General features: G+C 40.9%; 1 long non-coding RNA gene across 1 annotated transcript in view; it reads right to left on the bottom strand.

Annotated features, from left to right (window-relative positions):
- Positions 1-27,229, bottom strand: part of LOC127473945 (uncharacterized) — an 83,425-nt gene continuing 56,196 nt past the window's right edge. The window contains exons 2-4 of the long non-coding RNA XR_007905634.1: positions 3,011-3,083; positions 1,957-2,383; positions 1-1,010 (exon numbers count right to left, since the gene is read on the bottom strand). This is a non-coding gene — a long non-coding RNA (uncharacterized LOC127473945). The remainder of the gene's footprint in view (positions 1,011-1,956; positions 2,384-3,010; positions 3,084-27,229) is intronic.

Raw genomic sequence — 27,229 nt, forward strand, 5'->3', positions numbered from 1 at the left:
TGTAACCACAATAAAAGCCTCTGGGATTGAAAAAAAAAACAAACCAAACCAAAACAAAAAAAACAGGGAGGTTTTATTAATTTTAGCAGCAGAGAACAAACATATGCATGTAAGTACCCCACACTGCATCCTCCCCTTGGTGCACATAGAATCTAATGAAAACTGTGTGGCTGCAGGAGGGCAAAATATAACCCAATAAAAGCAACAAATAGAAGAAATCCAAACCAAAGCCCTGCAGATTTGGATGTAAATCCTCATCTTGTTCTACCCTCCCTCCTGTGCTGGACTGTACCACTGTGCTGCTGGTGGTCCAGGGTACATATTCTTCTCAAATCTCTCTCTGTTTTGCTCAGACCATCCTATAATCTGATAATTTCAGTGGGAGATAAGGTTTATATGACTTCCAACTGTCAGGGTCAACACAAGCTTTCTCCTTTCTTACTTAGCTTAACTGTGCAGTTTATTCTGCATGGGCCTTTTCTGCAAGGCTTTAGCAATAGAGAATTTGTCTCTTCTGCACAGGCATTAAAGCCCTTGCACCATTTTAAAGCTTCTGGCTAAGAGGCTTCCCAGTGAGTTTATAGAAATCTATGGCCATTCAGCTACACACAGTTCCATTTGACTCATGTTTCACCCCACATATCTCTGCATTTCAGCACCATCACACACAAACCACGTTCCCTGCTGAATATTGGAGGACATTTATGCACCATGACAGTTTTGCATAGTTGCACTAATTACTACTTTCTCCATCCCAGTGGAGGTCAGACCAACTTAATCCTCCCTTGACCAGTTCTTCAACTCATGAATTCCCAGGCTTGGCTGCTAAAAAAGCAGCAGAAGTTTCCACCAAAACTTGCAGGAGTTCTGCTCATTATATATTTATAGGAGCAGTTAGTTCACCCCTGTAAAACACACTTGTTAGCACAGCAAACTCAGTCCTTTGGTGTCTTCAGCATGGTTGCCTTCCCTGAGTATAAAACAGGCTGCTCTGCTTGTCAGTCAAAGACCTGAAAGATAAATTACAGCAACATTGTATACAAAGTGAGTAATTGCATTCCTACTTGTAGAATTTGTGTCAGAAATGTGTCTTCATTTATTTAATTACTTCATAATCCCATATTCAACACATGGCTAATCTTTCTTGATCCAGTAAAACACAGCCTTCCTGTTTAATCCTGATAGCAATCTCTATCACTCAGCAGCTGCAGCATTTCACCTCCACACTGTTTATCATCCCTGACTAGAATTGAAACACCCTTGTCTGCTGGTTTTTGTCTCTGGACACTGTTATAATTGCCTCTAATTCTGATCCAAAAATACAATATTACAGATCTCTCTGTTGTGGATGACTCAAGCATTTGATATTTTGAACGTAAAAAACTCCTTTGTTCCATGTTAGAAAAACTACTGATAAGTTAAAAACCTTTTGTTTTGTTTTGTTTTGTTATTGCAGCTGTGCCAGAGCACTGATTTAGGGTTTTATTTGATAATTCAACTGTATAAATCTTTTGATCAGGAGCTGTGTTAACAACCATGCCCTGCCAACTTCTCCACACCACAGCCTGGCCAGGTTGGTTCTGGAAGCAGAGCCTCGTGGTGCAGAAACCATTTCACACTCACAGGAATCGAGGGGCAGATCTTGGCAGATCTTATCTCTGACTAAATTCCCCCTGCAGAGGAATGTTAGAGTTGTCTTAATAGGGCACTTTGGGACTCTCAGTTGACAGAGAAAGCCTTCAGCACCAGTGTTGCAGGCAACAAAAGCACATTAACTCCCCCCTAGACCAACCCAAGGCTGACTGGAATAGCCAAGTCAGGCACTCCTGCTTTCCTTAAAGCCACCCTCAGCTGGTCCCACACCAGAGCCACCAGTAAAGTCCACAGCAACACTATATAAACCTTATTGTGTGCAGGAATTTTCTTCCCCCGTTTATACCTGGCAGCAAGACTCACTTTTTCACTTTCCTGATTGCTTCCATAGTTCTTGAGGCAGTGGATGCAGCCTTTGTAGCAATGCCTTGAAAAATCTTCTGTGGACTGTTATTGATGGTTTTCCCCCTCCTCTTGTGAGCCACAATTCCACTGACTTCATCTTCTTTTAAACATTCACCAAGGAGAGGAAATCTTTACAGTAACAAATGTTTGAAGTGCATTTCTGTCCTTTACTGTGTCCCAGAGTCCTTTGCTACTGGGTTAGGAAAATTCAGTTCTTGTAATTTAAAAATATATCACTAAAAAGGTGCATGCAGCAGGACAGGCCTTTATTTAACAACCCTTTGTATCTTCCATATACTGTCGTATCCTTTTAATAGACAGGGGTTTTATTTCCTCCTGTGAGCCCCAGAACTGCAGATTCAGCTTTGTTAGCTCTGCTGGGCAACTGTGCAGAAAAAAAAACTTGTTTAACCTGTGCAATAAGTGATTGGTAGCTTATACGAAGTTCCTGAGACATTTGTTCATTTTACAGCAGACCATAATTCTCCTTCTTTAAAAATACTGCAAATGCAGGTTCTGATTTGACTTCTTTCCTTGCCTCTGCTCCTGGTCTCTGCTCCATAAGACAGTCATATTTCAGTCATAGCAACAGTGACTGGATTTTAGGAAGACTTTCCTAAATGTTTGCCACCAGAAGTGCTGCAACTATTGGCAGGAAAATTAGGGATTTCTGGCAGGCAAAGTGTCCCCAACTACTCTGGAGACATTGCAGTTGATGCCCCCATGTTCTTGTCCTTCTGAATCCCCGTGTCAGAGATTTCAGCAAAAGAGAAAACATCCCTTGACCTGGAAAGATCCTACCTCATGTTCTTCAATCTCTTTGCTAGTGTGTATTACTTATAAGATCTCAGATTAAAGCCAGGTGAAATACTGGCAAGTCCTGGGCAAAGTAAAAGCTGAACACAGTTTGTGGTAGAAAGTACAAGAAACAAAACAATTCAAGCAAAAAAGCAGTAAAAAAAAAATAAACAAAATAAAATAAAAAACACCAAAAAAATTATTTATCACATACAGAAGTTGGAGGTGGATTTCCAGATGGAGCCTTTCTCACCTTGCAAAGCTGTCTTGCCCACATGTGTCTAGAACTGAAAAGACAAAAATACATTTAAAATTGAAAAGACTTGTGTTCACATAAAATGCATAATCAAATAAAAATGTTATATTTAAACTGAAAGATAAGATTGAGGCAGGTATTCACAATGATTAACTTTTGCCTTCTGAGGCTAATCCTCAATTTCCTCTGTCCTAAAGAAAAAGAAATGTCCTGAATGGTGTCTTAGAGAAGAAGTCTGTCCCAGCCACTGTGGGTTGTTTTGTGAAGGATGTTATTGACTCCAGAGGTAAAAGCCAGGCCCTGTGATTCCTGTCCTCAGGACCTGCAGACTCACAGCAAAAAATCACTTTACTCCCCTGAATCAATCTGGTTGGGTCACATCCCAACATCCATCAATTTAAAGACTAAGTGTTTAATGGGAAGATAATCCCTGCATATTTGACAAACGGTTTCAGTTTTTTAATCTTTCTAGTGGGTATGGTGATCATGACAAAAGTAATTTTATAGTATTTCAAAAAGTATCTTGTAAAATGGCAACCATATTTTATAGTGGCTTTTATTACTGCTGGAACTTTTACTAGGAATTGCATCACAAAAACCAGTTAACATAAATATTGCAGTGAAGAGCTTTCACCATTTAATGCCAGAGTTAACTCTGTCAGTGCAGCCTTCATCTTCACATGGAAAAGGTCATCAGAATTAAATTTGTCCTCAGACTGGGATGCAGTTTTGTAGCTCTCTTCAACCTGGAAAATATTATCCCAAAATCTGCCTCTGTCAAGCTGTCTTAGAGGGTTGCTTTAAGCCCTCTCTGTAATATCTGAACAGAACCAGAGATCTGGAGATTAACACGTGGAATATAAAATAGGTTTGTTCAATATTTATCACAGTGAGAGCCTGTTTTGAACATCTGCAAAGCACCTCAGCACCGAAAGATAACAAATAACATCGCTTATATTAACAGACAGATTTCAAAAATTAAATTTCCCTGGGAGGTGGAGCATCATTAATGGCTGAACTACATACATTAAATTTGCATTCATGTAGATGTTAAAGAAGACTCAAATGTGCTTGCATTTTTCCCCATGTTATACCTTTCTTCTTTTTAAACTTTTCCAAATTTACCCATTTTTGCCACTACTTTTCTTTTCTCTTTAACACAACGTTATGCAGTCTCCATATTTTGAGCTCATGACCATTTCTTTCATTCTTCCTTTTCTCCTTACATTTACTTCACTCTTCCCTTCCCCTTTTTCTCTTGCTCATATAAACACATCCTAAATTCCCTACAAAAGCCCAGATTTCCTGGAGATTCCAGGTAAATCTGGAAGAAGTGTTGCCTGGTGGACAAAGAGTGCCAGAGTACCCAGCAGCTCAAGGCCAGGCTTGGCACGAGCCAAGTGTGGTCAGCATCAGATTTGAACCTGCTGAGTCATGTGAGAACAACTAGAACTGGGGATTTATTGCACCAAACAAACTCCTGGCTCTCCCTAAACCCTCTTTTCATTAAAGAAAATAAAATAGGAGTATTGATGTGTGTAGATGAGGACAATAAAGATGAGCCACAGCTGAGCCATCATGGTTTGCACACTCACAAACCCTCCTCAGGCTTCGTGGCTTCGGTGCTTCCCTGTGGGGGATAACGTTAAGCATGTGCTGGAATGCAACACTCTTGGATAATGGAGAGAAACAATTTTCTTTCTGCCTGCTGCTACATTTTAGGCATGAAGCTTAAGCTCTCTAGGGAAGCTGACAATCCCCTCTGCCAATAACTCAGCCCTTTATGGAAAACCAAATGCTATTTTACACAATCACTGAATGCCTTGAAGTCAGTTTGCTTCAGATGAAGAGTTTGGGAAGGGAGGGAAGAGGGGCTTTTAGGTGTGGCAAGAGCTGGAAGAGGTAAAAATGTGCAGGTAGGATTGGCATCAATGTCTTCTTGGACCCAGGGGAGCTGGAAGAAATTTGAGGATTGAGGACCTGATGTCCCAGGTTTGGCACCGGGGTTGGGAATACCTGATTTTCAGAGGCAGCTTCAGGCTTTGGGACACTGAAAATACCTGACAAAAGTTTGGCCATTGCTTCAGATCTGCTACAAGCCTGTTGAGCTTGTCAGTATTTGCATATCTGGGAAAATAATTTGTTTTTTGAAATGCAGATGAAGTCAAAACTGCAAGTTCCAAACGTGCAGCTGAAATCTCCCTAAAGAAAGAAATTAATACTGTTACCAAAAGTCAGTTCTGCATATTCCTGGCCCATACACTTTTAAAAATGGGATTATTAAATTGTTAAAGAGGTGAAGATAGTGACTCCCCAAGGCTTCATGGAAAAATGTGTGAAGAGATACACAAAGGTGACTTTAGACATTAAAAAGTCTAAGAAAAGGTCTGAAGTTTGGACTCAAATGAAACATGTGCTATTAAATATTGTCATCTAAGCCAGCCAGAGAGACCACACTGAAAGAGCACATTAGGAGACAATCACCAGCACACTGATGCCACAGAAAAAAATTGCCTGTCCTCTGCTCAGGAGGATTTAACAACATTATCTAGAAACAACTATATAATAATTACATTATTCTCTGTCCCCCTCAGCAGCTTTTTTGCAAGATACTACAATTAAATAGACAATCCTATGTCTCAATTTATTTTTCATGATATGTAAATATTGGCAAGCTCAATAGGTTGCTTAGAATGTGTGGTTTTAAGCCATTAATTTGAATTATGGCTACAGACTCCTGACCAATATTTCTCATCATTCATACTCCAAAGGGTTGTTGGGAGAAAGTGTCAAAAGAATAAAGAACCTGCCCAGACTGATGAGACTTGTTTCCAGGCTTCACATTAAAGTAAAACACAATTAAAATAAATTAAACCAGTTTAATCACTTGCTGACATTTTATTCAACAGAAGATGGAAAACCTGTTGGATGTTCAAAAACTAAAGCTGCAGTCAGGAGAGACACGAAAGAGGTGGAAAACAGCAGCATGGCTTGGATCCCAGATTTATCCCCCAGCTCTCACTCAAGGCTTCTCAGTCCCTGAATCCCAGAAAGAAGGATATAAGAGCACCCACACCTGACTCTTGCTGGCTTACTGTGATAAATTCCCTTTTCTTTACTAGGGGTAAATGCAAACTGTTGTGCTCCCTGCAAAATCCAAGGAGTGTGTAATTAAGAGCAGATGTTTCCATCCTGGTTTATGCCTGTGTAGTGACAGGGAAGCACATGAAGCTCCGTTCAGCAAGAGGAAAATGTTATTTAACATCATATGGGAAAGCATTGAGTAATGAATTTTACTCAACTGGATAGGAAAACTACAGCCCCCCCCTTTAAGTAACAGTATAAAGTTTACACTGATGAAGACAAATAGGAAAAAAATCCAACCTCAAGACAAGAACATGGAGTGGTTTGGATAATTTTACCAAAAAAGCCCCTTGGGAAAATGATGCATAATTTATATTCTCTACTCATTTAAACAACTCATACACTTCCTAAATGCAAAGTACAGATTCTTGGAAGAGCCTTTGATTAAAGTTTCCCACATCAGTCACAGGTGCTACAACATGGATACTTTGATGGAGACTAACAGAGCACAAGCAAACATAAACCATAAGAGATGTCAACAAATTAACACCTTGTGTGGATCCTGTTAGAATTCTGAATTAAAATTATATTTCAGATTTAGTTTAAAAAACAGTCTTATTGAATGAAGCGTTAGATAATTAAAATGAACCAATCCATATTCTCTAGGGCCAAATTTTCAGAATTTTAAGATATCCAATAATTCCATGAAAGTGGAAGCATCCATATTTATCCCAACACCTGTAATCATGGGAAAATCACTTCTTGCACTCTCTTTTGCACTGGTGTAGCAGGGGCTTGGGAATGACAGAGGCAGGAAGGACTCTGGTCTAATAAATATAGGATGGGTACAAATAAGAAGGGTCTGGCACTAAAAGGCTGTGCAGGGAACTCCCACAGGAGACACTGCTGGAGATTCTTAAGAAGAGGATGATTAAGGCACTGGGGAATCTACTCCAGGGAGCCATCCTGCAGTGCCAGAGAAATGGGCTGGTAGGCAGCACAGGTAGTTTTTAGCAACTTCAAGGCATGGAATTCTGTCCTCAGCAGCCCTTCAGAAAACTCCAGAGAGCCAAGGTTATTTCCTATGTACATAAAATTCGTGTCCAGGAATCAGAAACTCCTCTACTCAGCATATAAATGCACACAGTTGTGTGATCTTAATACAGAATATAAATAAGCAGTGACAGAGATGCTTAAGATATACACACACTTACTGACAAGGTATTGCCCTCAAAGTATTTGAATGCAAAATGGGATATGGCTGCTCTGGATTACTTTCCTTTCCATTTTCAAGTTTTTCTGCATTCTTTAAGGGTTGAATAATTTTCTTCACAATTTATTTACTCTCAGCATTAAAGAGCACTGATTTGCATCCAATCCTTAATCCAAATGGACTTTCCCAGCGATTAAAATCTGCATTTCAAATATAAAGTTTTAATATTGTGACATTAAAAAGCAACTAAAGGTTTCCTCTGATTTTAAGTAGAAAGAGGAAATAATGCATTATTCCAGCTCCAAAGCTTGCTTAATGCAAGATCAATTTTGTTAAGTGTTGCTTAGCAATGGATTATGAGTGAAGATCCTGAATATTAATGCAGGATGGATACAACAGCAATTCCTGTGGATTTTCCTGGTGAACCACAAACAAATAAATACCTGTAGAGTTCCATAAACAAAAGGAGGTCACATCTTCCTCACCTCTTGCATCGTTTATTGGTCACCAAGACACACAGCAGGAACTTTTAGACCATCTTTGCTGTTTTCTGGGTGTATACCCAAAATCCTGACAGTCTGCTCCCAAATCCTGAGCCAAACTTTACAATGGCACAGGGTTGAGTCAAAGCAACAGGATCAAGGCTTGGTCATAGTTTTCTGGAGGATCTGAAATGCTCTTGTGATATTTTCTACCTGCAATCCAATATATCAAGTTGTTTATATTCATTATATATACACCTAAGACTTACAGACAGTGGTGGTGAAGTTCTCCCCTATAATCAGAGCCAAGACCTTGCTGCTTGGCATTTAACTGCTCCTGTTGTTGCTGTAAAAGCAAGTTACTGCAGGAAAATCCTATTTTATCCTGCATTTTATTTTTATGTGCTCTGTAGGAGAGAACACAAGTGGGACAGGCTGTGCTGGAGAGAAGCAGAGGAAGAGGAGCCACAGAGCCATGGGAGAATTGCACCTGAAATGGAAGCTCCAAGGTGGGTTTGCTTTGATTGGGATTCCTTGCACAACCTGGGCAAACAGTCTGCTCTGACAACACTTTAACAAAGCACTAAAACTGCTGCTTTCTTCTAATTATAGAGCTCTCTATATTTAAGGTTGCAATACAGTTTGTCATGAAGATTTCAAGACCCAACCACAGCTTTGGCAAACCCTAAAGTTGGCAGAGTGTCTTTTTGACCTTTTCCATGAAACACGTTCTGCATTGGTTTTACAGCACTTCATTATTAAAATGTCTTAATCTTTTTTTTATGAAATTGAAACAACACAGAGATTTTTATCTTATACCATCATTAAAGGCTCTTTCATGTTTATTCTGAACTGATTGTATTAAGTAACATTTTTCTGTCATTTCACAGCCTTGATCATAAGATCATTGTTCTGGAAGATACCAAATTTCCCAGCATCTGTCCACATGACTCTTTTGGGACTTTGATGTTAATTTGCTAAGTCTATCTTTGCTAAAGATGTAAATTTACAAGAAACTACTTATTTGACTCTCATTGATTATTGTCTAATTTGTGTGAACAGGTCCTGCCTAATAAAAGAACAGCTTTTCGAGTGTATTTCTTCCTGACCCTCTACATTTCCAACTTGGGAAATCTTCCTTGTCTGTTTTTCTCCCCTCAGACTCAGCTTTATTTATGACATCTAATTTTCTTTAAATGTAGCTTTAGATGAAGTACAGATTTGTTTTTGTGCATTTCTTTGGGGAACTGAGGAGAAAAATATATGTGTCTGTAGATGTGTGACTGTTGATCCTCACACTGCTTCCAACTAGTAATTAGACTGTAAACTTTTCAGGACAAGGGCAGCCTCACAGCCTGGGTCTTTTAGAGCAATGGGATCCAGTAGCTGACTGCTATCTTCAGCCATAATATTAAAAATAATTACTAGTGTTTATATTATAACATCAACCAGGGGTTTCAGAATTCATACATAAAATATGAGACAGCCCTTGCCAGAGCTCTAATAGCACAAGTTATTTCAGCAAAGCACTTAAACATAGTTATGACCTTGTGGGTAAACTTGGAGGCAACTTTGGTATTTTTCTCTTGCATATTTTTTCTTTCCCTGTTTTTTTTTCTTTTCCCTTTTTTTTTTTCCTTTTTCTCTAAAGGTTTTTCTCCCCAGCCATGGCAGGGTATTTAAGAGAAGCACAGCAGTAAAAGAAGCTCAGGAGAAATAAGCATCTTCCATCTTTGTAGCAACTTGGCTCCTTAGCAGGAGGGAGAATGAGTTGCCTTTTTCCTTTGCAAACATTTTGCTAAGGTGGAATATCAGAGAAGTGTGATACAGTATCTCAGCCCAACCATTAGTGACTTCCTTCTCCCAAATTCTGCTGCACAGCTAAAATCTCAGGCAATTCAGGCTCAGAAATTCAATAAAGACCTTCAGAGAAACCTTCCTCCTGAAGAGTGGATGGTCTGACTGCTCAGGGCTCAGATAAGCAGCAGAAAACCTGCCAGCCTGGTTTTTTTTCTTGATTGGCAAACCCCAGACAGCATTTATTTTTCTCTTCCACTTTCATGAGCTTATATACAGGGCTTTTTTGGTTTGTTTTGGCCTTTTTTTTTCCAGAAGGCTGCATTCATTCCCTGTTACTGTAGACCTTTGTCTCCCACTGGAGTCCTTGCTTAGGGTACATTTTCCTCATGTCTCATCCCACAGGAAGAAAGTGGAAAGCTGTGTTGGTCTGTAATGTGAGGGGAACAATTTTGTCAAGGAACTGCAGCTGTGTAGTTCACTTCAGCTTTGTCCAAAGATTGCAAAGGTGGGCAACGATTAATTCTTTCACGGAAAATTCTGGCTTAAGAAGCAGGATCCACATAACCACTGCTTGTTGCACCAGAAGCCCAGTTTCGTGGTTTGGAGTTCTTGACATCACGTGCAAGGAACAGGAATTTTCCCCTCAAAGTATCCTGTGAGTTTCTTTCCCTCAGCACCCCCACATTCCTTACACCCAGCACACAACTGTGTGTTCACCCCGTGCTCAGCAGGGACCTCCCACATCCCTCCAGCTGGGCAGCATTCCCAGTGTTGACTCCTGGAATGGTAAAGCTGCCCTGGGAAATCAAAACCTGCCTCAACACAGTTCCTAACTTCCAAATTCACCAGCTCCTCTCTTCAGTCCCAGCAGTAATTGCTGGGATGCAGCTACCTATGATAAATTTAATAAAGGTGGGTCAGAGCAAGTGCTGAGCATCATAATGGGCAGGGCTGTGCCTTTACAAAAATTGCCAGTCAGGCCTAATTCTGGAATTCATATTTACAGGGTGCAATCTTACTCATGAAAATAGCCTCCCTGAAGTCATTGTCTATACTCTTTTCAGTCAATATTGCTCACTAAATATGAATATGAAAAGCAGTTTTAAAAACCATGTGATTATTCTCCTGGATAAAAGTTTCCTTAAAATCTATCTGAATAACTGAGTTAGGGTGAAAAAAAAATCAATCTCTGAAACTAGGAAATGCTGCTATGACCTTTAATTATACATTTCAAATTAAGACTCTGTCACAGTGAGTTTGCACATAATCAGGCTGGATTGCAGAGTTTAACTCATTGTTCAGTCTCTAGTCTATAACAATTAGGCTCAGAGTTTGATCCCAGTATATGGGTACACAATTCCATGGCAGGCATTGACTGGAGAGAACAGGAACACAGCTTTCACTTCATCCCAGAGAGGTGCCAGTCTGAGCCCTCCCTCTTCTCACTGTTCTCATCACCTTTCAGTCACTGCTGTAACCCAGGGGGTACAAACTACTTTAGGAACTGACTTGAGTCACTGATAATTCAACTCTTCTTTGCATGGGAGGTGAGCAAAGCTCTCTTTCCTTGTAGGCATTCTGCCTGTGAGCTGTGTTTGGAGAAAAAAAGGTTTATTTACATTTGGTTTATTGTTTTGGTTTCAGTTGAGACTTGAAGTTGTTTGTAATTGTCATCTCTAACCCCAAACAATGTTCTATTTCAATTGATGAATTTTGATGTCACTTATGTTGCTGTATTGAATGTCCTTTTTCTGGTATGTTGTGGTGGCCATACTTTATATTATTTTGTTGTATTTTCCCTTTTTTTTGGATTCTCAGATGAAGAATCGCACACATTTTTTGTTAGTCAGTAGTTTTTAACTTACATGCTGGTACCTTGTGTGTTTTTGAGTGTAACATCAGATTTTACAATTGAATCAGGTGTATTTTGCACAGAAATCGAGGAAACTTTTGACTCCTTTCTGGAGAACACAGTTCTAATGAGAAGAAGTGTCTAATTAGCACATAAATCCCATAAAATATACAGGCACACTTGTCTTCTGCCAGAGGAGGGATTTAGAACCAGCCTTTTATTCAATCATGTCCAAATCCACAGTGGTTCTTTAACATTAAGGGAGAAGTATTAAGTGGTTCTTCATCAAGTCATCATGTTTTCACCAAGGCTTAAAGAGAAAGGCCCAAGTTAAATCCCAGAGACACTGGTTAGAGGAGAGGCTTTCACTTTATCTGAAAGGTTCCAATCCACCACTGTGTCAGTACAGATTCGGTACCTAACAACTGCATCTTGAACCAGGCAAAGCTTAATTCAGGGAGAAACTCTTCTGTACCACAAGAACACTTCTTCTGTTAAAGCAGATTTAGCAGGATAAGATTCAGCAGATCCTCTTTACCCTTGTGCAATGTTGCTGCTAAAGGAAAAGGGGAAAGCAGCAGAGCTGGATGCTTCCAGGGAGAGAAAGGTGTGCCTCCCTTCTTAAAATGCACAAGGCATCTATGGTCCTGTTATTCCAGCCTGGATCACCAGCCAGCATAAGAAGACATCACACATAATTAAAATCAATATGTTGATTTACATCTGCTAAAGATCTACTTCTCTGCTCCAAGCACCCAAAGCCCAGGTGGAACTTGGAGGTAATTTAGATAAGAAACACCAACTTCACTTCGAACTGACAGCAGTGATTGCTAAGGAAAGGTGTGCAGAGCTTTCCTAAAGAATGGCTCAGAGCATATCAAGGTGCAGGATCGTAGGAAAGCTCTATTGCTTGTGAGAATGTGTTTTCTTAGGAAGGAATTGCATCAGGGGGAGGGAAAGGATGAAACTTAGTGATAGGAATAATTCACAGGGTAAAATTAAAAGGAATAAGAGTAAAGTGGCTTTGGTAATTGGACATGGAAGAGTTTTGTTAAGGATAATGATAGAGATATGCAGCTATGATGCCATGAAACTATATGCAGGTAAGTCTGTAAAAATATTCCATGTACACTCAACTTTAATGGGATTTTTCATCCTTTCTTTTATCATATGGAAGTTTTGTGTGATACATTATTTTACTTACATTGTATTATTCTATCCAGTAAGAGTAGATGATAATCTGTTGAAAGGGCATTTATCTGTTTTTCTCTTGGATTCTTTTGCAGGCCAACCCTGTGGGTAAAGCAGTGTGGCCCCAGAGAGGACACACAGACAAATATCACCTAATGCTCATTAATCTCCTGTTGTAGAGCTGCTTCATCACCTTGGTTAGACAAAGAAAAATTCATAGAAGGTGAGCAGGGCACATGTTCTTGCACAAAAGCAAAGAGTGTAAGCCCACGCTGGGATTCTCCCAGCAGACATCCAACAATACTGCACTGGATTTTTCAGAAAGCCTGAGCAAAAAACCAATAGTCTGATTTTTGCTGCGTGGTGCAAGTGCTGAGGAAAAGGAAGGGAAAGTACAAACAGCTCCCTACATTTCAGAGCCAGAAAAGAGAGAAATCTCCCCTCAAGTCTGTGGATCCCTGCTGCTCCTTCTCCTCAGAATCAAACCTGGATTAGAGTGATAAAGAATAGGATATGAAGTCTGAGGAACATTGTAATTAAACAGTTGAAATGGCAACATCTGAACAGCAGTGGCAACAGCATTTTTGGGATTTCATGGTGGCAAAGATGGAGTTAAACAGAAAAACCCAATTATAAAGAGAGATGGGCAAGAGTCAAAAAATTTAAAACCATAAATTGAGATTGTGCTAGAAGTGGTGAGATAAAAGCAAGAGGAGCACCTGGCTGTATAAATGCAGTTACTTGAAACAGAATGCCTGAGAGTGTTTTATTAAAATTGGGCTTTTATTACAAAAGCAGGGGCTTATTTAATAAGTATTCCTGCTAAAGACTTAAAGTGTCCTCTGTCCATGCATTCTGCATTCCAAGGTTATCAGAGGAACTGTTGCTATGGGCTGAACTCAATTTAGCACATGCTTTTTTTGTGTGGTGAGGGGATGTGAAAAGGATTCAGCAACACAAATCTGTCTGTGTTCTGAATGAGAAATGAACTTTTGTTAAAGATCTTGCAAACCTCAACTACAGCTGCACAATCCTGATACTGCCAGGCAGGAGAGGGTGACCTATTTGTGTCTGTCTGAACTTTGTGTTCATCTTTTGATCACAAGCAACAAAACCTGCAGCAACACAACAAACAGGAGGATGTAGGGAAGTGAGACCTGTGTGTTTAATTGTCCTCATACGCTGCTTAACTTCAGATTTTAATTTAAGATTTTTCTCTTATGAAAATCCTTTAACATCCAAAAATCCTGTATGCTCAGGAGATTTTTTTAATCATTATTGTGAACAAGGAAAGTCAGAATACTGCAGGCAGAAGGTCAGAAAGGCCATGCATTGTAATGTAGATTTCATTGTCAGGATCCATAGACAAAAATTTCATTTCCCTAAAGAGGAAAAAGGAAAACTTCATCTCATCATTATTGGGATACAGGGCACAACACGGGATCATGAATAGGGCAGTTTGCAAAAAGACCTCTCATCTGCCCTCCCCAAGTATTTGTGCCCTACAATGTTTTTACAAAATTCTCTGTCAGGAGATAAACCTGTTCTATTGGCTTATGTGCAGATGATTCAAGAACTAGAGGACTGAAGAGGATGTTTACTGAAATGTCACAGTATGGTCCCCATAATCTAACAGTACCTAATGATATTCTTGCTTCAGTTCAAACTTCTACCCCTCAAGTTCCTCATAACTCCTCATAACTGGCATCATTTCAACCAAGAGATCACCAGAGCAGGGAGAGCAGGACCTTTTCTCTGGGCCCAGGGCACAAGATACCCCACAACAAGCACTCTGGGTTTTAAAACCTGCTCTTCTCTTTGGGCAGCCTGTCATCAGCAAAGCAAAGACCAGCTTTGGCATTATCTAGAAATCCCTGTTGAAAAAAAACCCCACAAAATCCCAAAAAGAAGTAAAAATCACGTTGCTTAAATATTTTTGTCTTTCAGGTTTATCATTGGTATTTCCAGGCATTTTTGGCAGTGTTTTGCCCCTCTGCCCCCACACAGGAACTCTCAGAACACACACCATACCTTTCCTTTGCCACAAAGTGTAAGAGGAAGGATGGACACAGTTCACCTCACAGGGCAACAAAAGACTGTCTGAAGCTTTTAGCTCATCTCACAATTCTGATTATTGTTTACTTACTTCAGTAAGGTCTGGGGATTATTACCATTACACCTCTTGTTCACCTCAGGCACATGTTCTAATCTACTCTCCTCATGGTCAAATAAGTGGCTCGAGGCGATTCCCCCCAAATTCATTGCCTTTAAATCAGTGTCTGTACACTCATACTCCTGCACGAGCACTCCCAGGAAAGTTGCTTCAGCAGCCAAGCTGTTCCTGAGCTGGGATATTGCTCCCTGATTGTGTCAGAAATCCAGAATTACCCCAGAGGGCAGGAGGGACATGGTGGGAAACCACGAGCACAGGGGAGTGTTCAGTGCTGCTCCAGCACCATCCTGAACTGGGCTCTCACTCCGGGCTCTCCAGTTGTGTTCTCCAGCCTTTCCCTTGACCAGATGCTCCTGTCCAGTCACACACAGTTGGGATGAGCCCTGAAGAGCACAACTTCACACACTATCCAGAGTCAACAAGGATCAGACCTGTGTGCTGCATAAACCAAGGCAAGGCTTTTTCCTTTCTCCTCAGAGCACAGAGATCCTTTCCCCTGTGGGCCCTCTACTTGTTCCTTTAATAGCTTTTCTGTGCCAAGTCCTATAAAACACAGTCCAGATTCACTGCAGTGTGTGAGGCAAATTGTGAGCATAAGTCACACACCAGCTCATAAGTATTTTTGTGAGCAGTGTGGAGAATATCCTGTTATTACAAGGTAGTCACATTCATGATCATTAGAACAGTTCTCTGTAATGGCCATATTATGTTGTGATAATCTGTTACACTTCTGAGCACACACCCATCTCAGAGTTAACGTGCCTGAAGATAATTTCTCTAAGGCAGGTACATCTCAATGTTTAGATCAATAAAAAGACTCTTAAATTTGGTACTTGTGTCTCTTTATGCATGAAATTGTGCTGAGTTTCCCTCTCATATACATATAACAAAGAGAGCTAACACAGTCACTGGAATTTTAAGTACTGCAATCACTAAAGTTAAACTTATGGAAATCAAAACTACACAGCACCAGGGCAAAAAAAAAAAATCAAATTCTGAGAATTTCAAATCAAAAGATCCCTGTATTAGGATTCCACTGGAAAAAAATTCAGCTGTGAGAACAGAACGAAGGTCTTTCCCGAGCAAACAAGTGGCACAAATAGGAATATCCAGTAAGAAAATTCTGTCACCCAAGTGCAGACTCTCACCAGAACCACAACTGTTCATTGCATATATTCATGAACAGCCTGGATGCCAACACACAAATGTTTCTACATCAGGTAGAAACACAAGGGCTTGAGATAATGCAGGGAAGGTGGGAAGTCAAATCCCTAAAAAACAGGCAGGAGACTGGAATCAGTTACAAGCAAAATGCAGCAGCAGAGTGAGAGAAATGGGGTTGGACCCTCCCAGCAAGAGGGAGACCATCTAAGAGAAGAAATAAACCTTCCAAGGGCCATGCAGGAGAGGGACCAAAGCCCTGTGAGATCTATCATGAAAACAGCAGTGTCAAAGCATTCAGTTGCTGATCAAAACCTGAACATTTTAGCTCTGGACAGTGTAAAAATGCAGTCAAAACTTCCCAGAGGGCTTGTGCCTTTTCCGTGGGAGACTGAGGACTAAATCCCTGGCATCTTTATTCCCAGTACTGTGTCCAGCTCAGCACCTGTGTGCACAGCCAGGAGAATCAGTGAATTTACTTGTCCATTCTTCCTGTGCCTCTGGCAGTTGGTGCAGGAGGCAGAATATTCCAGCATATCCATGGAATAACAAAGGTGCTTTGAAATAGGAGTCACACTCCCAGGGTCATGGGGACAGCTGACCTCTTATCTGCTGGAAAACCTGAAGTCTTTTTGTGTCCACTGTGGAGCAAAGGAGGGAATGACAAACTCTCAGTAGAGAGAGCCACAGAGCTCCTTCCTCAGAAATGTGCAAATCTTGATTGGGAAATTAAAAACTTCAGCAGTGCCCCCGGAGTTAACAGGCTCAGGCTGTTTGGCAAGTTATAAATATTCCTGGAGAGTCGTTAGCATCTTTCAAAAGCACGAGAAGTTTGGCTTTGTTGAGGTTGCTGTTGCTCACACACTGCAAGGCATCAAAAGGAAAGTGGCCTGGCATGGTTTCTTAGAGCTGAATTATTTACATGAAAGGCTTGTGAAATTAGACCCTTTCTCCATAATCAAAAGGCTTTTTACAACGATATGAAACAAAATGCTTTCAGGGAGCGTATAAGTCATTCCTGTATTTTATCTTTATATCCTCATCTCCTTTAATCTCGTGGCATGGTGTGGACCTCAGTAGAATCCACAAGCCTTTTAGCTCTGCAGAAACATTGCCTGGAAAAAAAACACATATCTGTGATGACGTGCATGTAAGAAGAAAGAGATGTACTGGTTTAGAACTCTTCACTCCTTTGAACATTTTCTTTGTTCCACAACTATTTTGTCTCCATTTCTAGACAGCACAGAAATATAACTTGAACCTTTGTTAGTTGACATAAAAATTTAAGTAAGTTTATAATTATTTTGTATACTTCCCAAAAGCATAGCACAGACTAGACAGACAGCTGAAGGTTGATGGCCATCATTATAACAGCATTGTTTTGATCATCATCTGATCTCAGTCCAAATCTCTCATAAAAATGTAGCAAATGGTAACAAATATCAAACTGGAGCATTTGGTTTTCAATCAACTAACGTGATCAGGAATGGAACTAAGTAAACTTATTTTATTCCTAAATGTGACCCAAATTCGTTGGGCTTTGGATCAATTTGGATGTATTTTTTAATATTTTTCCACCCTCTCCCACATCTTTGCTAAGCTTTCAACTCCTTTTGCAGCATTGCTGGTGCTACACAGCTCACAGGCAGTCTGAGTGGGAGCCAATTCAAACCAGAAACTAGAAGAAGGAGTTTGACCATCAGAACACTGGAGTTTCTGAAGTGAAAACTCTTCAGCTGAGGAACTGGAAGCCCAGAACATTTCAGCTTTCAGGACACGTGTTACAGTGGCTTTACATAGAAACTGCACACAGACTTGGGGATTTAGTCCTCAAAAAGCAACTTCTCTGACTTCTCAGGTGACACAATCTGTGTTTTGGAGAATCTCCCACTGTTGTGCAGTGTCTGAAAGTTTATTGTGTGGTTCCTCAGAACTAGAGCAGGATTATTCTCTTTTTTAATGTAGTTTAATAACACACTGAAGTTTTTCTGAATCTTGGAAGCTGTGAGAAAAACTCTTCCTGCTTGGTCAAGCGACACGTTTTAAGTAGAATAGCTAAGATGTATAGTATGGTTATTCAGAAGTTTTGCTTTTATTTTGGTCTTTAGTCACAAGATCTGACAATTTACTACAGAACATTTACTTGAGAATTAAACAGATACATTTGCTGTGACAAACAGTATATGAAAGCTTTTGCTAAACTGGGGCATCCCCGGGTTGGAGTGTTGTGGTTTGGGAATTTTGAAAGCATTTTCTGAACTTTCTAAATAGTACCAAAGTCTTTGTTCATCTTCTGCAGATTCATCATAGCTGCACATCTCCTTTGCACATTTGTCATCTTCTCTGTGACAACTTCAAACATTTTTTTTAACATCTAATGAATCATATAGTGAGTTATGGCTCTGGTGAATTACCCAGAAGTCAGGCCTGTGAATATATAAAGGAACAGGATGGAATGTCTTCTGTCTTCTGTGTTTCCAAGGGCAATTGCTCATTAGCTCTTTCCAGGTATGGGCTGCAGGTATTTGCATTTTAAGAAAGTGAGCAGGCTTTTCAATGGGCCCCCATCAGTCTTCCTGGCAGCTGCAGCCAGCAACATTCCCAGGCATTGTTCTGTGGTGATAACTAAAGGGAACACTTGGGATTGCATTTATTTAAAATTGTATTATTTCTGGAAGAATGATGGCAACTGGCTGGGATGCAGCCTGCCCAACTTTATGAGGCTCACAATGTTATAAATTTCATTCCCATTGCAATAATGCAGAGTGCTTGGGAGAACAGCAGGAAGGTGTTATATTCTCTGCCAGCAAAGGTGAAGGCACTAAGAAAATAATTTCCCTGGTCCAAAAGACAGTGAGGAGTGTTCAGCCAAAGACAATTAAAACCCTTCCCTCAAGAGTAGATCTTCCAATGCTGAGATATTTCTGCCCACTCTCTCCACGGGGGATAAAAGAGCCCCTTTCTGAGGAGCTGAACCACAGACTGGTTACTAATGGGAAAGGAATTTTCCCATCCTAGCCCTCTCACAGGTATAAGAAGTTTCTTAACATTTCTGTTCATCTTCCACTTAGTTTTCTTCTGTCAGAAACAGAAGCTCAACACGGTTTGAAATTTTAATGTTTAATCCAATCTGGTTTGAAAAGCTGTTATCACCTGTTTAATGAGTTTTGCCATAGAAGGTCTCTTAAACAGCCAAAGGGGGACTCTTAACCCTGAACATAAGGATTTCTTTTCATTCCCCCAACAGCAAGATTCAGTTCAACCTCATGTTTGTGACTCCCTGACACAGCATTTCATAAGTTGGTTTATCTTCCAGGGGTGGAAGATACTTAATTGTTACTAAGCTGCCCTTCAAGGAGAGTAAAAGAATTAATTGTGACTGAGCTAAAATATAAAGACATTTGTATTTAAAGAGTCTTAAGGCTCCAATAGTGAGTAATAAATCCTCAGTTAGAGGCAATTGTTAACAGTCAGTTTTGTCCAACGTTCTCTATACAAATGAAAACCTTCCCATCATTACTAAGGTATGGTTAATCAGCTCTTACTCTGCTCCCAAATGATGTGATTTTGCAAATCTTCATGAAATATTGCTTGCTATTCTCAGAAAACTCTGTGATTGCTGCAGCAGGGGAGGATGTTCAGAGAGTGAGAGTTTGGTCTCTGGGTGATGTGGGTCTGAGGGCTGTGGCCAAGGTCAGTGGGCTTTAGGTGAGCACCTAAAGGGATTTAAATGTCATCAGAGGGCAGTTCATGTGCCATTAATGCAATAAAAGATCTGAAAGGTCCAGGCACTAAAGTGGCAAATAATTAAGCAACTGAAACAGTAATATCTGCTTCAACACATCATCTCTAGTATCAGTGGGGGAATTAAGTGTGTAGAGAAAAGGATCCCACCTTCTTCTTCAGTAACCCACCTTACTGAGAGAGAGGAGTTAAACCACTGAGGGCTTATTCTGGCTAAATTTCAGTCTCTTTGGATGTTGTCAATAGAACCACCTGTTCCTTGGCATAGTGAAACCTCTGCCATGTCTCATCTGCACCTCAGCCCGTGTCTCTGCACTTACAATCTCAGGTGGGTTCATGGTGGGCTTTATGGACTTACAGTGGGCTTCTGGTAGGAGGGAGTCTCCTGGAATCACAGTCAACTGGAATCAGGCAGCTGGAGCTCACCAGGTATCTGCCTGAGGAGGAGTCATTTGGGCTGATTTGAATTTTTGCATTCCTCACTGCAGTGATGCAATAAGAGTGATGGAAACAGAGGGCTCTTGAGCTAATTTTCTAGGACTTCTTTTTCATACTCTTTGTAAATCTGAGCTCTGAAAACAGAGTAGTTCTGAATGCTACAGCATGGACAGCACATCTTAAACACCTGAACAGCTTGTAACTGTGATGCCTTTGGCTGAGTCAAGCACGTTCTTGACAGAAACATCAACTCTGTTCTCTTCCCTGCTACAATGAAAATACAATAGCTTCAGCAGGGGATGAACATCCAGAGATTAAACTCAAACTCTCATGTTTACTTGAGATGTCTCACTGAATTAATCACTTTGTTAATTAACCTTGCTTAGTACCATTAACTAACTCTGTGGTTTCTGTTCATCCATGGAACCAAGGCTGTTTGGTGCTTGCTTGACTACAAAGGATCATGTAATGACTCCCCAGAGAGGTTTTATGAGAGGGACTGTGAAAGGTGATTTATACTGGTCTGTTTATTGTTGCTAATTTCGAGGGCAATAAAGCAAAGCAAAGAAACACAAGTTTGGAGTCAGAAAACAGATTAGGAAAGCAAAGAACTAAACCTGCTTTTGCACTTGAGGCATTTGTTCCCTTTGCTCAGGCAAAAAGTTTGAACCCAGCTTAGTGAGTCTCATATTATTGGTGAGCTCTTTCTCAGCAATATTTACAAAAACTGAGTTGTGAAATACTGCTCTTCCCTTTCCAGCTTCTTCTTACTAACCCAGAAAAAAAGGCATAATTAGTCAAGTACCAGCTCTTTTTCACATAGAACCCACTATTATTATTTTTAGGAATAATTGTTCCCTTAGAAGTGATTTCTTAAGTACCAGAAATCTCTCAAGAAGGAATCAAACCACTACAGAATTACGGTTGTTTTCTCTTTAAATACATATCCTCAGACAAAAGAAATCAAGTCCACATGCTTTAAACCAGCTTTCCAAAGAGCATCCTTGGGTGCAAGCTCAGGAGGATGCCCAGCTTTGTCTCTTCAGCAGGTGTGGGACTGGAATAGCAGCACTCAGCCTGCAAGCTGGTAAAGTATTTCAGGCCCTACAAAAACAGGCAAACAATCCCTGCTGTTTATTGTAAGACTCTCAGTCCTCTCAAACACAACATTGATCCCAGCATCAATAGCCCTCCTGATATCTTGCCTTTCAAGGAAATACTGGAGCTGCAGCTCAGACCAAATCAGAAAGCAAACTCCAGTCTGTTTGGATCTGACTTCACCAATCCTAAAAGAGCAGAATCCAGATTAGCTCTGGAATTTGAATGTCATCCATCTTGAAGAAGCAACCATGGGATTTGGATCTGAATGTTCTGGTTTGCACTTTTCTGGCTTTTCAAGGTAAGGTTTGTTACTGTGGGGTTTCTGTTTCCCTGGTGGAGGTTTAGGGGTTTAGATTTTGTTCCTTTTCATATGGCTGGAAAGCCTCTGAGTAATTATTTTTGAAAGAAGCTTTTCTGCTTCACCTCTTTTAAATGGACTTTTTTTAGCAAAAAAAAGGAATGTAAAAATCAAGAGAGCAAATAGTGGGGATCCAATCTGGCTCCTATTGGCAGCAATCTGTCTTGTTTGTGTAATAGGCCAGACGAGACAATAATAATCAAACCTTTACCCCATCCTCCCTTGCAAAAGGAGCTGAAAACCACTGGGAAGGAAATAAAAAAGAAGGAATGATTGGTGGGAAATCCATTAATCTATTTTAAGAGGGGAAGAGGTTGGGTACCATCGAATAGTCAACAAAGCAAAAGTCGAATTCAAACGATTCCCTTGGGGTTCTATTGAGAAGTTTGCTCCAGATAATCCTCCTCAAAGACTCACTTTACCCTGTAAATAGAGGAAGGTTTCAGCTCCTCCTGGATGGGGGGGATGCATCTGTGGCTGTCACAGCCATGACTGCAGCAGAACGTCCCTGGCCTTGCTCTGGGCTGATGCCAACTCAGGTGCTGGCAGCGACCCAGCAGAGAGAACGGGGCAAGAGACCCGAACCTCAAACAACCCCTGCTGAGGGGACAACAACAAGGTCACTTCAATAAACCAGAAGAGCCATTAATATCTTAGGACCACGATATTTACCTACCAAGTCAGAAAGCAAGCTTGAAGCAGGGATTCTTTGGGCCCAGTTGAACCGAAATCGTGTCTTTTTATTACCTCCACGACAGGACTCCCCGCTCGGCACAGATGGCTTTGTCAGTCCCCCTCTAACAGAGCTTTTCTTCCTGCTCTGCAGCAACCCATCTGCCAGGGTTATTATTCTTTTGTCACAAAGGAAATAATGTTTCTTTTCCCAGGCACGGCCACGGATAAGTATTTTTTTAAAGCTACCTCCACGTTTTTAATTACAATACATTTCACAGCCAAACAGCCCGGAAAGGCTGCAAGAGTAATGAAAGATAATGCAGCTTTATACACACTGACTGCAAATACACATTATTCAGTCAGTCTTAAGGAGCAAACAAAAGTCCAAAACGTTAACTTGAAAAACAAACAATGGCTCTTTTTAATAAATAGATGTCTTTTTTCAACAAGGAATATTATGTTTATTAGAAAATCATAGTTTTCAGGGGAAAAAAAGGAGATTTCCAGCAATTCTTTTCATTCTAAATTTTACCTATATTATACCCTCATAAGAAAATATTTGAATAATATAATGAGGTTTTTTGGTTGCATGATGTACTGAGTTTTCAAAAAGAGCATAAAATAATGTAGCAGCAAAGTCAAAATAACATCATATACAGCACCATCTGGAACATCAAATTACAGTATTTGAAAGCTTTGACTAAAACTATTTGCTACCTGCTGCAATCTGCAGAAAATACCACCAAAAAAATGATGCAGTTGGAGAAAGGTCATCACACAGACCTCATTCCAGGGCTGAGCCTGCTGCAGTTTAGAAATGCACATCTCTGCTTCCCACCAAAAAAAGGCATCCTGGTGGGAAGTCAGAGGAAGAGAAAATAGATACAGCTATTTGTTTGAACAAACTTAAACTAGGAAGCTTTAGAAAGCGTGTATTTGCTCTACCACCACCAGGTGACCCGAAGTGGAAACCACAGCAGGTCCTTTCCCACTCTGGCTGTTTGTCCATGTCCAGCCTGCCCTGCAGGGATTCCTTGGAGCTGCCTCAGCCAAGGGATATTATGGGATTGTCTGAAGCAATTCCTGGGGCAAAGCAACCTTTTGGTCATTCACAAATACTTGTCTTGGACATTTAAAGCCTTGTCCTGATTAGAGTCGTGGTCATACACTAAAGTTTGCAGAGCTGGACAGTCCCAAATTTAACCCTCCCCAGTCTTTTACTTCCAGAGCCTGTCACCCTTTCTACCAGAGACAGGAAATGATGACACTTTCCAATGGGATCCAGCCTGGGAATGCAAAAGGCTCCCTTCCCTGCTTTCCAGCACCCACATCTTCAAATTCTCCCAATAAATAACTGCATGGCCTGGCTCCCAGCTTTCCCTCTTCTTCCAGGGCAGCTATTTCAGACACTAATTGTCTCCTTGAACACAAGTGAAAGGTGCAATTAGACATTTGTTCCTGAGCTGTGGCTGTGCAGGCTCTGTGTATTCCAGCACACAGCCTGGCAGGAATTGTCTCCCCTGAGCATTCTCTGTTATTAGTTAAATTATAACTCCTTGGTATCTCCTGGTTACTAGACAGGTTATATAATGCATAGAGAATCTCCTCCAAATATCTACATTGATCAACTTCTTAAAGTAAGAATGCAGAGAAAAAAAAAATATTACATACTGGGAAGCAAGAAAAGCCCAGCTTATATAAAATATATTTGTTTAAGTTTAGTCCACAAAGAGGCAACCACAACATACCAAATACCTTTCCAGCTGTTCGAATTTGCAGTAAAAAACTTTTAAGTCATAGAAATAAATTCATAAACTTTCTCACTTGGAAAATCTCAGCTAAGACGTGTCCTCTGGGCAGGATGAAAGAATCACCATGACCTAAGATTTCTTGCAGCAATTCTGCCTGGTGTTATGTGCTTCTTTTGTCACACTGGGACAGCTGAACAGACCAAGGAACCTCTCCCTTCAGAACAGGGTGACCCTTCAATTGTCTCCTGGAGCTGAAGGTTCCGAAAGCAGAGACCCGTTCTCCTGGGGGAATTTATTATGTGAAAGAAAGGTTATGCCTGGTAAATTCAACCAGCAGAGAAAGAGCCTCCTGCACACACAAAAAGAGCCAGTCTTTGGCAATGTACAGCTCCATTTAAAAATAAATTAAAAAAACAGCTCTCAGAGATATCGACTACCCTGTGTGTGGAGATAAAGGTATTAACTTTCTGGACCACTTTTTTTGACAAAGGAGGAGTTCTGCTTTTGTCTTTGCAGAGACACTCTATCCCTCAGAGACTCTCAGGAAAAAAAATGAGCGTGACAAGCAGAGGAACTTTTTTTTTCTCCCCCTTCTGATGAAGTCTTCAGGGATTCACAACAGAGAATCAAATAAAAAGTGCTGAGAGCTTCCTGTGGGATGGCCAAACAGAAAACTGAGTGAGGCTGCTCAGCACTTTGCTGCTTCCCAGGAGTTTTTCTCTCTCCAGGTCACCACACTGTTTTGCTAAAAGCCCATCCTATTAAAGTGAGGGATGATGCACACACACAAAAACAGATCCCTCTGCACTCAGGGGGGGACTGAGGAATCTGCCTGAACTTGCACAAACCCAAATTAATGTCTGCAACTGCTGCTCTGCGAGTCTTGTTTTCCTTACACCCTAAAGGCCAACGTGGCCTTTCAGCCTTCAAATTTCCTCATTTTTCAAGAAAAGGAAACAACATTAACACCATCATTAACCAGTCTTGGCACAGCTGGAATTTTGATGCCTCATCAGAACCTTGGATTCCATCTGCCACTGGTGGATGTGAAACTACGTGGACTTTTCTTCATTTACTCTTTGCCTACAGAGTGACTTAATTTGCAAAGATGTCTTTTAGCCTTAAATTTATCTGGTGCTGCTGAAGTCCAATCCTCTGCCCAGTAATCAGCTCTCCTCACTCTTTCTCGGTACACATGAATAGTTGCAACACTTACTTGTTGACACTCAGAGATAAAATCCAACTCCCATTTCAAACAGAACAGCATGTGAAGTTATTTTGTCTCAGCATGCAGCAGCTCCTGTAGCCATCTATTCAGCATTGACTTTTTTTCTGATTCCTTACTGTTATTGCAAAGAAGGCACCATATCCAAACTATCACAAGTTGGTCCCTTTTCAAGGAATTTGTGGCAATGAGACTCACTGCTGACCTGCAGCTGATTTCTAGATCAAGGCTCTTCTAAAACTTCTGGCTAAAGAGTTCAGAGTCCTAGAAAGGCCACCAGGAAAACAAGGCAGAATAAAAGCCTGGCAGACTTCTCTGTGGGAAGAGAGCTTTGGGAATATGAGAAATCTTTAATTGGAAACTGTCAGTGTGAGCAGTGACTGGTTGCTAAAACTCCAGTGTGGCCTTAGGCTGATTTCTTAGAACTGTAGAATGATTTGGGTTGGAAGAGATCTTGAAGATCATTTAGATCCAACCCCCTGCATGGGCAGGGACACCTTCCACCAGCCCAGGTTGCTCCAAGCCCTGTCCAACCTGGCCTTGGACACTTCCAGGGATGGGGCAGCCACAGCTTCTCTGGGCAGCCTGTGCCAGGGCCTCCCCACCCTCCCAGGGAAGGATTTCTCCCTAATATCTAATCCAAATCTGCCCTCTGGCAGAGGGAAGCCATTTTCCATCGTCCTGCCACTCAACCCCCTGTTCCAAAGTCCTTTTCTATCTCTCTTGGAGCTCTTTTAGATGCTGTAAGGTTTCCCAAAGCCTTCTTTTTTCCAGGCTGAGCAGTCCCAGCTCTCCCAGCCTGCCCTCATTTTATGTCTCTCTCTTACTCAACATGGTGGCCCCAAGTTAAAGGACTCCCCTGGAGTCTCCCAAGAAGTGCTGGTGTATGGGAAATGTGGAGGAGATGGAAGAGGACTCCCACGTGCAACCAGCTGTTTGGGAACACTCAGGTGTTAATCCAAAGCACAGTTTGGCCTCTGAGAGTAAGACACGGAAATATCTCTAGAAAAGAAAAAGAAAGCTTGCACAATCTCTCAGAAAAGCACAGTGTACTTTTCAAGTTCTCAGTTCTTGCAGTATTTCTCAGGCTTCAAAGTACTTTAAAGATTCTCAACTCCCCTGAGAACCTTAGCTGTCATTATTTTTAAATGCAAATTTCCATCCTCTACGCTGCTTAGATTCCCTGAACCCCATACCAGTTACTTCTAATAGCTCAGAAAACCAGAAGGCAACCCAATTGAATCTAATTTTAAATGGGTTTTAAAATCCCCAAATATCTTGCAGTTCTGGGGAGCTTGATTCTCAAATTATTTTAGAAATTATTCTTTGTATGGCTTAAATCATAATGAGGACAAAGGAAAGGGGGAGATATTCAGAATAAGAGCAGCAGATGCTACACTGAAAGAAGCCAAGGAGCATCCTCATGACAGACAGTCTGGATGAAGAAGCAGGGGCAGTGAACTGAAAAGACCTTTCTATTTTACAAGAGACTGATGTCAACCTCATTAACAGAGTTCCTAATTCTCATCATCCACGTTGCTTCCTCCGGAGTTCTCCACACAGAAAAATATTCCAACAGCACTCAAGGCCTGATAGGACAAAAATCTTTTCTCCTGAACCCTGTTACTCAGCATTAATCTCCAGTGCAAAACAAGTGATTAGAAGAGCTTGATGATAACTCTGCCATTACAAATGGAAGGGCACTGGTAGAGAGAGAACCCACGTGCTTATTTTCTCCTCACATACTTGTTTTCTCCTCACATCAGTTCCTAATTGATGCAAGTCTTTTAGCACTGATGGAGCTACTCCCGGTTTGCTCCAGTGCAGCTGAGCAAGAACTACCTGTTTATCTTCCTGAGACTTGCAAGACCATCCTTTGGGGTCTTGGCTGCAGAACCTCTGGGTGGAAAGAGCCTTTGAGAGGCCTTG

Source organism: Manacus candei, unplaced genomic scaffold (assembly GCF_025592945.1).
Source record: "Manacus candei isolate 608988 ecotype Guabito, Panama unplaced genomic scaffold, ASM2559294v1 h1tg000037l, whole genome shotgun sequence".
Classification (NCBI taxonomy): Eukaryota; Metazoa; Chordata; class Aves; order Passeriformes; family Pipridae; genus Manacus; species Manacus candei.